This window comes from Astyanax mexicanus, chromosome 7, assembly GCF_023375975.1.
Source record: "Astyanax mexicanus isolate ESR-SI-001 chromosome 7, AstMex3_surface, whole genome shotgun sequence".
Taxonomy (NCBI): domain Eukaryota; kingdom Metazoa; phylum Chordata; class Actinopteri; order Characiformes; family Acestrorhamphidae; genus Astyanax; species Astyanax mexicanus.
This window is the reverse complement of record NC_064414.1, coordinates 48,412,501-48,426,442: the sequence shown is the minus strand read 5'-3', so window position 1 is coordinate 48,426,442 and position 13,942 is coordinate 48,412,501. Positions and strand designations below refer to the sequence as shown.

The 13,942-nt window shown below is 38.9% G+C and overlaps 1 protein-coding gene across 7 annotated transcripts in view; it reads left to right on the top strand.

Moving 5' to 3' along the window:
- inpp4b (inositol polyphosphate-4-phosphatase type II B) overlaps positions 1-13,942 on the top strand; it is a 446,954-nt gene that overhangs the window by 173,189 nt on the left and 259,823 nt on the right. Inside the window, exon 1 of one of the 7 annotated variants that reach the window (XM_049481675.1) lies at positions 3,075-3,406. The exons of the other annotated variants lie outside the window; for them this stretch is intronic. The gene's annotated coding sequence lies outside the window, so the exon portion shown is untranslated. Of the gene's footprint in view, positions 1-3,074; positions 3,407-13,942 lie in introns of those variants that run through there. 7 annotated transcript variants of the gene reach the window in all.

The window sequence follows — 13,942 nt, the reverse complement described above, 5'->3', positions numbered from 1 at the left end:
GCTGATGTTTAAAGGGTTAGGGCTTTATCCTGGATCACAGTGATGAGGAACTGTGATGTCAACAGTGGTGTCAAGGTGTGTGAGTGTGTGTGTGTGTGTTTGAGCTGATCTCAGATCAGTGTGGGTTCAGTCTAAATCTCTCAGTGTGACATCCTGCTGATGTAAGCCAGGAGTTACGTAACAGTGGAACTCAACACCGCCCATCTGCCTCCTGACCCCTCGCTCAGGGATCAAAGAGGATCAGAGCAGAGCCAAGGGGTGTGCACGAGTGTTTGTGCGAGGGCACGTAAGTGTGTGTGAGTGAGTGCACGTAAGTGTGTGTGAGTGTGTGCACGTAAGTGTGTGAGTGTGTGTGTGTGCGCAGGGATTTAAGCTAGTTTTGGTGTCTCGTGGCCACTGCAGCAACAGGGTGATTAGTGTAGTGGTTTGAGTCCAGGCCATAACAGCATGACAAACAATTGTGTTAATAGGTGTGTGTGTGTGTGCGTGTGTGTGTGTGCATGCTTGCTTGTCTGGAGATGCAGCCTATAATGAAGGCTGTATAATTTCTTCGCTAGACCATGACAGCTAAACATCAAGCAACGAGACCATGACTGATGGGTGTGTGTGTGTGTGCGCGTGCACATGCAATGTAATGCACCAGGACTTTTTTTTTTTATAACCACCTATTAAAACTAAACGGTCAGTAAGCTGAAATCCTCTTACAGCAGAGTGGAAAAGGCCAGAAACACACACACACACACTCTCGCACACACACACACAGATGTATACACACTGTGTTGTTGTGACTCATTTCATGACAGTGGGTGCTTTTATTTGTTTCCTGTCTGTGCACTTGTTCTACCAAGTATGCACGAGTTTCACAAAAGGCCCAAAGCAAAAGTTTGGTTACCATCCAGGGGTTTTATTATTACTTTATTATTACTTTTTTTTTTCTTCCTATCTCTATCAGTCTTGCTTTCAAACTTCTTTTCTATTCCTTTTTTTCCCCTGTTATCTCATCTTCCCCCAATTATCCCCTTTTCTTCATCTCCCAGCACCCTCCCCCAAATCCCTGTAATTGTAAACCCCCTTAACTGTACTCACAAAAGACAAAAAAACCCACATAAAAAAACAGAAACTAGTAACTGTTGTAATGTGTACATAATCAAATAAATAAAAAATAAAGTACTAATAGTCCTCCGAAGAGGGGGGTGGTGGCGGGCCAAAAAAAAAAAAAAAAGTACCACAGCTTTTTGCTAGATTTTTGCTTATTTTGTTGGGAAAAAAACGGCTTATAGCCATTTTGCTGTACTGGACTTTTTGAGGTCTGTCCACTAGAGGCAGGTGATATGACCCTAAAAAAATAATATCACAATATGTCATGGTATTTTCATGATAACGATACTCTTGGCAATATGTCAAAACATTGAATTATATATATATATATATATATATATATATATATATATATATATATATATATATTTATTTATTTTTTTAAGAATACACTACTGCAACACAATAAAAAATTATTTTTATTAATTAAATAATAACATTCATTATCATCCACTGTGTTGTCCACCGTGGGTGGTAATACCTTCTGTGATGTATTCCCAGTACACATGTGACTGACAGCACTTTTCTACCAAAATAAGTTTTGTTTGGACTCTGAACCGTGGTGCTTTTCAGGAAGAACCTAGTATTCTTCAGTTCTTGCTGTAAATAAATATTTCTGGTTACCTGGTAACCTACTTTTATTGGTGAAAATGCAGCAAACTGTTCAAAATTGTTTGCGAACCAGAACGGTAAATGTGGATCGAGCTATGTTAGACTGTAAATCACACAACTTCAAAAATGAAATATCCTGACTATGATTGTTCCAGCGGACTAAAGCGCTGCCACTATGATCAGAAGATCGCTGGTTCGAATCCTGTTCATGTAGCTCGCCATCACCCACCCAGAGCCCTGAGAAAGCACAATTGGCTTTGTTCTCTCTGGGTGGGTAGATGGCGCTCTTTCTCCTCTCATCACTCCAAAGGGTGATGTGGATCAGCACAAGGTTGCGTCTGTGAGCTGATGTATTAGAACCGAGTCGCTGCGCTTTCCTCCAAGAGCACTGTGATGATACTTGGTAATGCTGCATCAGCAGCAGTTTGAAAAGACGTGGAGTCTGACTTCACTTGTATCGGAGGAGGCCTGTGCTAGTCTTTACTCTCCTGGTGTTGGGGCATCACTAGTGATAGTGGGTTGGCTAATTGGCTGTGTAACCTATCGCGCCTTACTCAAACTCCCTTAATTCACGTCTACTTACTATGAGCATACTGACCAGTGTTTAATCTTCCTCACATGATAGCACCTTACAACTTAATTATGTGTGGGTGTTTCCAATTCATCCCGGGAGGTAGTATCTATTTGTGATCAGTTTACTGTGTGTGTGAGCAGGTAGGTTGTGGTGTGTATGGAGGTGTATAGATTGAGAGCTGAGTGCAGCTGTGTTTGCTGCTGTGGTCAGTGGGGGGGTGGAGCTCACGTTAATTTGAGCTGCTGTAACGAGTGATCTTGTCCTACTGGCTGTCTGACTCACGACATGCAGACAAGAGCTGTGAATGACTGGACTCTGACACACACACACACACACACACACACACTTACACACACACACTTACACACACACACTTGCTCGCTTATATACATACTCACTCACATACAGCACACTGTTTTATCTTGTGTGGCTCTCTCATGCTTTTCTCTCTTTTTCTTCTCTGAAGACACACACACACACACACACACACACACACACTGCCCCACCTATCTCTCCATCTCATCCATCCTCTCCTCTCTCTCTTTCTCTCTCTCTCTTTATTCTTTATTATTTCTATTTCTTTTATTTTAACAGTCTCTGTCTCCCCCTCTCTCTCTCTCTTCCTTGTCCTCTCTTTCTTTCTCTCTCTCTGTTTCTTTTTTTTAACAGTCTCTGTCTCCCCCTACTCTCTTTCTCTTACTTGTCATCTCTCTCTCTCTCTCTCTCTCTCTCTCTCTCTCTCTCTCTCTCCCCCCCTCCTTCCCCCTCTCCTCCCGCGCTGGTCTTTGCTCTGCAGCCGCTCGCTCAGTCTCCGCGCAGCCTGCGTGTTCGGTGCATGCGTGTGTGTGTGAGTGAGTGCCGCTGTGCTGTGCAGGTGAGTGAGCGTATGTGAGTGAGTGAGTGTTTGAGCTGTTAGGGGGCTGTGGTGGTGGGGGAATAGGGGAAGAAGGTGCTGGATGTATCAGAGCTGAGCTCAAAGAGCGATAAGAGGAAATACAGGAACAAGAGCACGGCACTGCGCTTTGAATAGACTGAGCCCCACGGTGCAGCTCCACCAGGAGGCTCTGCCCCAACACGCAGCGTCACTACTACACTGATAAGTCTGGGAGACCCTGCTGACTCGTAAGTGTGTGTTTTTATTGTGTGTGTGTGTTTTCACACTTGCTTTTTCTGACATATTTTTGTATTTGTACTGGGACTGCTTGCAAGGGTGTGTGTGTGTGTGTGTGTGTTTAGATGTAAATAAGGTATGTCCGAGCACTTGTACAGGCATGCATACATGCATGCGTGTTTGTATGTCTAATAAGTTGCAGTGTGTGTGTGTGTGTGTGTGTGTTTTTTCCCCGTGCCTCTCAATGTATATGCATATACTTAAACGCAGAGTGAGAAAGATATGCTGGTGGTAGAAATCAAATGGGTGTGTGTGTGTATGTGTGTGTGTTTGTGTGTGTGTGTCAGGGATGCTCAGTCACATACATACGTGTCTGAGTCAAGAATATGTATTGTAGTCTCATCTGCAAGTCGAGTCGTGTCTCAAGTCTCTTCAGTCTGAGCCGAGTCCCAAGTCTCTGCACTGTGAGCCGAGTCTCAAGTCTCTTCAGTCTAAGCCGAGTCTCAAGTCTCTGCAGACTGAGCCGAGTCTCAAGTCTCTGCAGTCTGATCTGAGTCTCAAGTCTCTGCAGTCTGAGCCGAGTGTCATGTCTCTGCAGTCTGAGCCGAGTCTCAAGTCGTTGCAGTCTGAGCCGAGTCTGAAGACTCTTCAGTCTGAGCCGAGTCTCAAGTCTTTTCAGTCTGAGCTGAGTATCAAGTCTCTGCAGTCTGAGCCGAGTCTTAAGTCTCTGCAGTCTGATTTGAGTCTCAAGTCTCTTCAGTCTGAGCTGAGTCTCAAGTCTCTGCAGTCTAAGCCGAGTCTCAAGTCTCTGTAGTCTGAGCTGAGTCTCAAGTCTCTGCAGTCTGAGCCGAGTCTCAAGTCTCTTCAGTCTGAGCCGAGTCTCAAGTCTCTTCAGTCTGAGCCGAGTCTCATGTCTCTCAGTCTGAGCTGAGTCTCAAGTCTCTGCAGTCTGAGCCAAGTCTCAAGTTTTTGCAGTCTGAGCTAAGTCTCAAGTCTCTGCAGTCTGAGTCAAGTGTAAAGTCTCCTGTTTGAGTTGAGTCTTAAGTCTCTGCAGTCTGACGTATCTCAAGTGCAAGTTCAAGGTGAGTCTCTAGGGTACAAGTCAAAACTACTTTCTCTGGAGTCTTGAGTCACTAGGGTGTGAGTCCAAGGTAAGTTTTAAAAATCTGAGTTGTAGGTCAATTTTGTTGTCTCTGGAGACAGAGTTAAGTTTCAGGTGCCTATGGTGAGACCAAGATAGGTCAAGTAAAATCCAAGATTATAAATTCAGATTTAAGTTTTGAGTCTCTCAGTTGTAAAATGAGTATCATGTTGTAATGGATGCCTGTTTGATTCTAGTCTCAAGTTTCCGTAGTTGAGTGTGGCATCTCTGCAGTTTGAGTCAAAGATAAGTCTCAAATATCTGGGGTGTAAGTCTAGTCTGTAGTCTCTTGGCATAGAAATGAGTTTAAGACTCTTGATTAAGTCCAATATGAGTCTTGAGTCTCTGGGGTGCAAGTCGAGTCTCTAGTTTGAGTTCTGTGATGTTTTAAGTCTCTTGGGTCCAGCCTTGGGTAAGCCTCAATAATCGTATTCAATTTGAGTTCCTAGTCACAGGAATCTTATTTAAGTCTCAAATCTCTGGAGTAAGATTGAATTTTGAGTTGTCTCAGAAGACTGAATTAAGTCTGCAAAGTTTGAGTCATGTCTTTTGGAGTCTTGTGATGTAAAATTCTGTACTAAAAGGCACATTTTAAAAAAGTAAAGTAAAATGTGGATAGCTTGATATAGTATGTACAGTGTTTGAAAGAAAAAAGACAAAATTGCACAATTTTTTTGGTTAGTCTGCGGGTTAAGATTCAATAATTCTGCCACAAAAATAGCAAATGAATTTGGAAAAATAAGCGAGCAAAAGGAATTTATTTATTTATTACTTTTAAGTGTTAACAATGAGTCAGGTTAACAGTCTGAGTGAAGTTATGAGTCATTTCACGAAAAATCCCATTAGGAGCCTCTTCACTAGTCCAAGTCAATTAAGGGGGATTTAAAGGCCAGTAAAGGATGAGTCCAAATCAAATTGGGCACCAATTAAGGGCACATCCAGTTTGCCGAATTTGATTATTGAGTTTAAAAGTTATTTTAATAGTCAGTTATTAAATCTGAGTTATGGGTCAGTTAAGTGCAAGGTCAAGTCAATGACTAAATTCAGTCAATTGTCAGTTCAGGATGTTTCCAAATTGAGTTGCAGATCAATTGTTTAGTTGTTTTGGACACAAATTTAGTTAAGGAAGAGTCAAAGTCATAGCTCTGCGTACATTAAGGACGAGTCTAGACTGAGATTAGTCCAAGTTAATTTGCATATCGGTGAGTCACGAAATTGAAAATTCGATTGGCAGCTTGTCCTTAATCGACTCGCTCTAATCTGAGTTAGCACGTGAGTTGAGGGCGTGTCTGAGTCGAGTCACGGGTGAGTTCAGGCCGGGGTCAGTCTGAGACTCCAGCCACCATGAGATTTGAGTGAGACTGAAGTCCAAGTAGCCAAATCAATAAAACAACAACAGGAGAGCATTTGTTACTGTAACCTCATAACGGCCTTCAAGAGTTCGGACACAGCCTTGTGTGTGTGTGTGTGTGTGTGTGTTGTATGCCTCAAGAGACATGGTTATGGAAATGGATTTCTTTTTCTTGTTTTCTGACCCTGACCTGTAACGGGAAGAATAAAGAAAGATTAGAAAGATATAGAAAGAGAGAGATTTTAGAGAAATGGTGAACAAGAAAGAGAACAAAATGAAAGATTACCCTGCAGGTACGTAACAGTATTAGAAGTTTCCCTGACATAAAATTTTAGTCATCTGACGTCATGACCAACATTCAACCTCAAATTAACATCTATTGACGTTGGTGGCCAGCTGTGTAGGCAGAGAACGAGAGAGAGAAATGAAAAATAAGAAAAGAGATGGAACAAAGAGTGGAAAATAGCTGAGAGAGAAAGGGAGATATAATTGAATTATGAAGAAGAGAAAAGAGTAGAGTGAGCGAGAGAAATTGAATGAAAGAGTTTCCCGTCTTTCAGGTGTGAGACCAGGATGAGTCTCAGGTGTCTCTAGCGTGAGAAACCAAGACGAGTCCTGAGTGCTCCTGAGTCGAGTCTCTAGTTTCTGAAGTCAGAGTCGTATTTCAAGTGTCTCACGTCCAAGATGAGTCTCAAGTTACTGAAAGAGAGGTAAAGAGATGAGAGAAACAGAGAGAGAGAGAGAGAGAGAGAGAAACATGAGAGAGAAAGAGCGTGAGGTTAGAGATAGAGAAAAGAGAGTGAAAGAGTGTAAAAGAGAAACAAAAGACAAGAGATAAGAAAGAAAAGAACGAGATAAAGTGAAAAAGAGAGAAGAGAAAAAATACAAGAGATGAGAGAATGGGATAAAGAAAAAATAAGCGAGAGATAGAGAGAGGGAGAGAGGGGAAATGAAGGGAGAGAGAACGTAGGGGAGGGAATGAGAAAGTGAAGGAGTGTAGGCAGACGCTCGTAATCAATCCTGCTGGATGTGGGGAAGGGCTCATTTGTCTTCCCTCATTTTTCTGCCTTTCTTTTCTCTTCTCTCAGCTGCTCTCTCTCTCTCTCTCTCTCTCTCTCTCTCTGTCTTTCTGTGGAGTTTCATCATTCTGGGCTTTAACAGTGAGGGACTATAGAAAATACTGGAAGAAATGAAGGGGTCCTAGCGACTACTGTCACCAACACACCCTGGAGTGAGTTTGTAAGTGTGTGTGTGTGTGGGTATGTGTGTATTAGCTGTGTTTTGTTGTTTTGAAAGTGAAAGTCAAGTATCTCTCCTGTTGGCAAACTGCAGTAATTATCTTTGGCTCTGTGTGTGTGTGTCTGTCTGTTGTGTGTGTGTGTGTGTGTGTGTGTATGGGTAGGTGTGTGTGTGTGTGTAAACCACCTGCTTTTCTTCTCTCTGGGTTTGGTGTGTTTAAAGCTGTGTAAGCTGAAGTGTGAACAAATGAGCTCTGTGAGCTCATGCTGAAACCCACCAGCATTAACCTCCTACAGTAGCAGACCTCGCTACTGCAGTGTGTGAAACTGTCACTGTGTGTGTGTGTGTGTGTGTGTGTGTGTGTGTGTGTAGTGCTCTATAGGAGTCAGACGTAGGCATGGTCAAAAAAAAGTAAGCGTTTTATGTTAAACAGGTCCTTTTTTTTAAATTATTCAAGTCTTAATAAGAATTTCTGCTTAACATTTAAGTTTATATTAATTTAAAAGTATGGGTACCACTTATAAAGGGATTATAAATGGTTTATAAATTAGATTATTAATTATTATCGATTAGTTTGTAAATGCCTTAAAAGCGTTTGATAAGCGGTTACAACATATCAATAAAAAAAAAGGCATCAGTGAGACGTTGTTAATTAGTTATTTAATTCAACTTAATTAAATTACATTTAAAGTAATTAGTTAAACATAATTACAAATATACAGTATTAGTATTACATTTTTAATAGCTGATTGATGAAAAGAACAAAGTACGATCAGGATCTAGAAAGATCTGAGATTTGACAGGATAAATGAGTGTAGAAATAATATTTTGCAAATCAGCTCAGTGTTGCCACTTTTATTTGTGTTGTTATATATTTATTAACTGCTTATTAATAGGTTTTAAAGTATTTGCAACCTAATTAATAAATATTAATAAAATCCTTTATAAATCATTAATAAACCCGTTATAAAGGTAGTCTTATTATAAAGTGGTACCAAAGTATTTATTAATTAAATGGTTGAGGACTGTATGAAGCTGGAGTGAGGAGGTGGGAAATGTTAAACGTTAAACGGAAATCATATTAAATTCTGTAAATATGGGAATAAAAATAACTTTATGTGAACTCTTCTGAGTATTAAACTCAAATTATATAGAAATATGATTTCATGTTGGAGCTCAGTGATGCTGACAGCAGTGTGTCTCCAAATACTTTACTGAAACCAAGTCCAAGTCATTTCAGGACGTGTCTGAGTCAAATTACAAGGGAGAATTTGAGAGAGAATTGTGGTCATGTAGTTAGTCAGTTCAGAGAGAGTAAAAGTTGAGTTGCAAGTCATTTTGAACTGAACTGAGTTGTAAGTCAAGTAAGGGTGGAGTTGCAAGACATTTAAGAATAATTTAACTTTATGTAAGAAAGATCAAGTTCATGTTGAGTCACTTAAGTCATTCAAGGAAGGGCATGAGTAAAGTAACAGGTCAGAACAAGCCTAAGCTGTAAGTCAATTTAGGTTCAGACCAAATTGAGTTGTGAGTCAGTTAAGTCGCTTATCATATGTTGATTAAAGAATAGTCAAGTTGTAAGTCACTTTAGGACAAGTCCAAGTTGAGTCAGTAGTCAGTTAAAGACAGTGAAAACCTGAGGACAAACTCAGGATGAATTGTGTCAGTTAAGGACAAGTCTGTGTCTAATTACAAGTCAATTAAGGACAAGTTAAAGTTATCTTCAACTGATTTAGAACTAGACTCACAAACCATTAAAACATGACTCATTCTTAATTTACTTGCAACTCAAATTTGACTTTACTTCAGCATACTCAAAGGTTTACTTTGACTCATCCTTAACTGACACAAAACTTATTATTGACTCCTTACTTTACTTTACCGATGCATAAATTAAATACGACTTAATCCTGACTCAAACTGATTTGTAACTAGATAAATACTAAATTGTGTCAGTTTAGGACACAATTAAGTCCAAGTTGAGTCACAAGTCAGTTAAAGACAGCGGAAAGCTGAGTCAAACCTAAGGACACGCTCTGTATTGTGTCAGTTAAACACAAGTCAAAGTTGAGTTGTAAGTTAGTTAAGGTATATTCAGATAGGAGTTAGTTAGTGTAGAGTCAAAGATGAGTTGTGACTTAGTTAAGGTAGAGTCAGATAGGAGTTAGTTAGTGTAGAGTCAAAGATGAGTTGTGACTTAGTTAATGTAGAGTCAGAGATGAGTTGTGAGTTAGTTAGTGTAGAGTCAAAGATGAGTTGTGACTTAGTTAATGTAGAGTCAGAGATGAGTTGTGAGTTAGTTAGTGTAGAGTCAAAGATGAGTTGTGACTTAGTTGATGTAGAGTCAGAGATGAGTTGTGAGTTAGTTAATGTAGAGTCAGAGATGAGTTGTGAGTAAGTTAATCTAGAGTCAGTGATAACTTGTGAGTTAGTTAAGATAGAGTCAGAGATGAGTTGTGAGTTAGTTAATGTAGAGTCAGAGATGAGTTGTGGGTTAGTTAAGGTAGAGTCAGAGATGAGTTGTGAGTTAGTTAATGTAGAGTCAGAGATGAGTTGTGAGTTAGTTAGTGTAGAGTCAAAGATGAGTTGTGACTTAGTTGATGTAGAGTCAGAGATGAGTTGTGAGTTAGTTAATGTAGAGTCAGAGATGAGTTGTGAGTTAGTTAATGTAGAGTCAGAGATGAGTTGTGAGTTAGTTAATGTAGAGTCAGAGATGAGTTGTGAGTAAGTTAATCTAGAGTCAGTGATAACTTGTGAGTTAGTTAAGATAGAGTCAGTGATAACTTGTGAGTTAGTTAATGTAGAGTCAGAGATGAGTTGTGAGTTAGTTAATGTAGAGTCAGAGATGAGTTGTGAGTTAGTTAAGGTAGAGTCAGAGATGAGTTGTGAGTTAGTTAATGTAGAGTCAGAGATGAGTTGTGAGTTAGTTAAGGTAGAGTCAGATATGAGTTGTGAGTTAGTTAATGTAGAGTCAGAGATGAGTTGTGAGTTAGTTAAGGTAGAGTCAGAGATGAGTTGTGAGTTAGTTAATGTAGAGTCAGGGATGAGTTGTGAGTTAGTTAAGGTAGAGTCAGAGATGAGTTGTGAGTTAGTTAATGTAGAGTCAGAGATGAGTTGTGAGTTAGTTAATGTAGAGTCAGAGATGAGTTGTGAGTAAGTTAATCTAGAGTCAGTGATAACTTGTGAGTTAGTTAAGATAGAGTCAGAGATGAGTTGTGAGTTAGTTAATGTAGAGTCAGAGATGAGTTGTGAGTTAGTTAATGTAGAGTCAGAGATGAGTTGTGAGTTAGCTATGGTAGAGTCAGAGATGAATCTTGACTTAGTTAAGGTAGAGTCAGAGATGAGTTGTGAGTTAGTTAATGTAGAGTCAGAGATGAGTTGTGAGTTAGTTAAGGTAGAGTCAGATATGAGTTGTGAGTTAGTTAATGTAGAGTCAGATATGAGTTGTGAGTTAGTTAAGGTAGAGTCAGAGATGAGTTGTGAGTTAGTTAAGGTAGAGTCAGTGATGACTTGTGAGTTAGTTAAGGTAGAGTCAGAGATGAGTTGTGAGTTAGTTAAGGTAGAGTCAGAGATGAGTTGTGAGTTAGTTAATGTAGAGTCAGAGATGAGTTGTGAGTTAGTTAGTGTAGAGTCAGAGATGAGTTGTGAGTTAGTTAATGTAGAGTCAGAGATGAGTTGTGAGTTAGTTAATGTAGAGTCAGAGATGAGTTGTGAGTTAGTTAATGTAGAGTCAGAGATGAGTTGTGAGTTAGTTAATGTAGAGTCAGAGATGAGTTGTGAGTAAGTTAATCTAGAGTCAGAGATGAGTTGTGAGTTAGTTAATGTAGAGTCAGAGATGAGTTGTGAGTTAGTTAATGTAGAGTCAGAGATGAGTTGTGAGTTAGCTATGATAGAGTCAGAGATGAATCTTGACTTAGTTAAGGTAGAGTCAGAGATGAGTTGTGAGTTAGTTAATGTAGAGTCAGAGATGAGTTGTGAGTTAGTTAAGGTAGAGTCAGAGATGAGTTGTGAGTTAGTTAATGTAGAGTCAGAGATGAGTTGTGAGTTAGTTAATGTAGAGTCAGAGATGAGTTGTGAGTTAGTTAATGTAGAGTCAGAGATGAGTTGTGAGTTAGCTATGGTAGAGTCAGAGATTAATCTTGACTTAGTTAATGTAGAGTCAGAGATGAGTTGTGAGTTAGTTAATGTAGAGTCAGATATGAGTTGTGAGTTAGTTAATGTAGAGTCAGAGATGAGTTGTGAGTTAGTTAATGTAGAGTCAGAGATGAGTTGTGAGTTAGCTATGGTAGAGTCAGAGATGAGTTGTGAGTTAGTTAAGGTAGAGTCAGAGATGAGTTGTGAGTTAGTTAATGTAGAGTCAGAGATGAGTTGTGAGTTAGTTAATGTAGAGTCAGAGATGAGTTGTGAGTTAGCTATGGTAGAGTCAGAGATGAGTTGTGAGTTAGTTAAGGTAGAGTCAGAGATGAGTTGTGAGTTAGTTAAGGTAATTTTGTGTCAGTGAAGGACAAGTATTTGTCTAGTTACAAATCACTTTGAGTCAGGATAAAGTCATATTTGGGTTATGCATTAGTAAAGACCAAGAGTCAATTTAGTTACAAATAATTTAAGTTGTGTGTCAGTTAGGGATGAGTCAAAGTTAACTTGTGAGTATGCTGAAGTAAAGTCAAATTTGAGTTGCAAGTAAATTAAGAATGATGAGTCAAGTTTTCAATGGGTTGCAAATCTAGTTTTAAGTCACTTATAGATACGTTGATTTGAGTGAAGTTAAATCGTTTAAAGATGATTCATAGTCAAGTTAGTAGTCTGGTAAGGACTATTCAGGTCAAAGTTGAGTTGTGAGTCAGTTAAGGACAAATCAAAGCTACTAAACATTTAAAAAGTATTTATTTATTTAGTGAAGACCCCAGCAGAGATGTGCTGCCCTGTGCTCAGGAGGAGGTCCGAGTGTGGTGGGAATTTTAGATGATAAACAGAGATATAGTGTATAGGTCATTGTATGTAGAAATATGTTTTTATTGAGCTTGGATACGGTCTTGAATTGCCCTCTTCTGGATTCTGCCGATCTGGTTCTCATGTGGATCCATAAGCCAGTTAACTCCACCAGTACTGAAAACATTTACTGAGGATATGAATTTACTTGAATCAGCAGAATCAAGTAAAAAGTAGACAGAAAAGGGTGAAGGAAGTATTTAGAAGAGGACATGGACACAGGTAATCTGGAGGTCTGGAGTGGAGTTTAAAGCTCATTGTATTTTGCATATTTTTCTTTCAAATCAAACGATCTGTACTGAAATTACATACATTGAAATGCCAAAAATCATGGGATACCAGTATATAAACTCACCCAAATGGTTACCTCAGAGGATGGCTTGTAAACACCCAAACTTCTATACTTTGTGAGGTGTTATCTTTTGAGAGAGGTTGAATATTGTCCATGTGCTCATGTGCTCATGGCAAGGCAGTTTCAATTATGGAGTATATGGAGATGGCGTGAGGTTTGATAGTGGGTGCAGATGGATGGGACATTCTATTTCTGAAATTGCACAGGCATTTAATATTCCTCAATCCACAGTGTGATGTGTAAACTAGGAATAAAGAAATACATCATAGCAGGCATTACCACCCACAGTAGACAGAGTAGACAGTGCAGTTTGTAGTAATGATTGTGACCAGTGGTATCTGACTAAAAATGCCCATGGCAACAGACAAGGAAAAATATTTCTTGTTTAAATCATTGAAAGTTACTCATACTATATAGATGTATTACACACAGAGTGATCTATTTTAAGCGTTTATTTCTTTTATTGTTGATGATTATGTCTTACAGCCAATAAAAACCCAAAAATCAGTATCTCTGCTAATGTGGGTTCACTATTTAATATCAACTCCAAAGATTTAACAGCACATCATGCTTCCAACTTTTATAAAGATGTGGATTTCATTTTCCAGCAGGATTTGGCACACTGTCCACACTGCCAAACGTACCAATTCGTCTTATATAGTATTCTAATTTTCTGAGACACTGATTTTTGTTTTTTCATTGGCTGTAAACATAATTATCAACAATAAAATAAATAAAGCTTAAAATAGATTATTCTGTGTTTAATACATCTATATAATATATGAGTTTCACATTTTGAACTGAATTACTGAAACAAAAAGTAACTTTTAAAGATATTCTAATTTTTTGAAATGCACCTGTATATCCCACAGTGCAGAGTTATTTAGCTTCTATGGAACATGGCAAAAGTCATAAGACACAAGACTAGTTCCTGTCCCATGACATTTGGCTTGTCAGTGTATCTCAGTGCATCCAACAATAAGGGAAGCACGGATCTTATTTTATATAGTGAAAGACAGAGATAGGCATTAATGGAGATGAGCATTTCATTTTCCAGCAGGACTTGGTACACTGCCCACACTGCCAAAAGTACCAATTGGTCTTATGTAAGATTCTAATTTTCTGAGACACTGATTTTGGGGTTTTAATTGGCTGTAAGCCATAATCATCATCGAAAATAAAAGAAATAAACGCTTAAAATAGATCACTCTGTGTGATATATAATATAATATAATATAATATAATATAATATATGAGTTTCGCATTTTGAACTGAATTACTGAAATAAAAAAAAATAAAAAAACTTTTTACTGATATTCTATTTTATTGAGATGTTTCTGTGGAACCCTGACATTTGGCATGCTTCTGTCCCGTGACATTTGGCATGTTATTTTAACTCTGTGCATCCAGCAGTAAGGGCAGCATGAGGCTTATTTTATGCAGTGATACACAGAGATAGACACAGTAGAATCCAA